Source organism: Magnolia sinica, chromosome 13 (assembly GCF_029962835.1).
Source record: "Magnolia sinica isolate HGM2019 chromosome 13, MsV1, whole genome shotgun sequence".
NCBI classification, from domain to species: domain Eukaryota; kingdom Viridiplantae; phylum Streptophyta; class Magnoliopsida; order Magnoliales; family Magnoliaceae; genus Magnolia; species Magnolia sinica.
In genome coordinates, this window is record NC_080585.1 from 66,999,064 (window position 1) to 67,000,876 (window position 1,813).

Genomic DNA, 1,813 nt, shown 5'->3' on the forward strand with positions numbered 1-1,813 from the left:
TCTTGCTTTAGGATGGCACTCACTTTCTCAGTTAAGAAGATTTTCTTTTGCATATTTTGTTGTCTTTTAGTCGTACACAAGTCTTTCAGAAATTTAGCATATGAAGGTATTTGTTTAACCGCATCCAGTAGAGGAATATTGACCTTCACTTGTTTCAACACCTCTATAATGTTCTGAGAGTTAGAGAGAGGTTTTGGTGCAACCAACCGTTGGGGAAATGGAGGAATCGGCTTTCCTTGAGGTTCCGGTTCGAGTTCTTGTGGGGCAATACTACGTCTATCATTGTTGTCCTCTTCCGCGTCCTTAGGCTTTTCAGCCCTAACCGGAATAGTTTTGTCATTGGTCTTCCCACTCCTAAGAGTGGTGATAGATTTAGCTTGCTCCATTTGATTTGAAGAGCTTGGCTAACTTCATGTTGTGGTTTTAGATTGGGAAGAGGTTGAGCTAGAAGGCTCCCCTTATTCCCAATCGCACTTTTGGTCTCAAGTCCTTATATAGCCTTTATGAGGTCTTGAAAGGCTTGTAGCATGCCCTGATTAAAAAGCTCTTGCTTTTGAAGATGTTTTACAACCGGGTCCTCTTGAGGTTTCTCTTGATTTAGAATTTGGTTTAAGAAACCTTGAGGGGTAGCAGTTTGTTTATTCCTCCAACTGAAGTTTGGATGATTTCTCCAACTAGGATTGTATGTATTAGAGGTGGGTCCACTGAAAGGTCTTTGGTAATTACTTACAGCATTAGATTGTTCATTCAGTACATCTCAAAAGGCAGATATTGTTGGGCAATTTTCAGTTGTGTAAATGTTGCAACCACAAATACCGCAAATAATTTCCCTGCCCTTATCCTTCTTTAATTCCATGGCCTCGAGTTTTCTGGTGAGATAAGCCATTTTAACATTGATATCATCATCCTCTTTTAGGAGATACATTCCACCCCTCTCCTTGGATTGAGTCGACTTAGACATGGTGCTTGATTTTGGGGAGATGTCCCATGATTGTGTATTTTTAGCAAGCTTATCAAAGTAGTCCCACACATCATTGACACTTTTATTCATAAATTCCCCATTACATATTGTCTCGACTAATTAGTGCATGGGAGATGTCAGTCCATCATGGAAAAAGTTTGTAATGCGCCACATTTCAAAACCGTGTTGTGGGCATGAACTGATAAGATCCTTGAACCGCTCCCAACACTGAAAGAATGTTTCATCTTCCTTTTGGGTGAAGTTCATGATCGACTTTCCAATGGGTGTTCGTTTTATAGTATGGGAAATTTTTATTTATGAACTCCCTTGTCAGTCTAGTACACTCCAACACTGGCTGCCGCCCCATCGCACGCATGACCAAGTAAGTGGAAGAGACCTCACTATCCGCCTTGCCAGTGGTATGTCAATGCCCACTCGGCTCATCGATAATGGATCCATTTACGAGCTGGTCAAACTCAACCTAGCTTACAGCCCCCTACCATTGGGCAGGTAAGATCACACTCCTTTCGAACCGACCACGACACAGTGAAAGATACGACCTATTGGTATTCGTCACTCGGGCGCTCATATTATCCACTCGGTCTCGATGTTAAAACAACTTACTGGTACCACAAGGGTTTAGGGACTTTCACCCAAGGACATCCATAGCGCCTAATGCTAGAACAAATATTTTCGATATCCAATCTAGTCATCCATGATATGCCTGTGGAGGCCATAACCCTAATGTCGTTAGGGCGTAAAGTGATTGTGACATATAAGATGCAAAATGCATGAGTCATACCATCTAAGTCATGCATCAAACCTGCGCATACAACGCGATCAAGTGGGGCA

General features: G+C 42.1%; 1 pseudogene; it reads left to right on the forward strand.

Annotated features, from left to right (window-relative positions):
* Positions 1-1,139: 1,139 nt before the first annotated feature.
* On the forward strand, positions 1,140-1,238 carry LOC131224466 (small nucleolar RNA R71; annotated as a pseudogene).
* Positions 1,239-1,813: the final 575 nt, after the last annotated feature.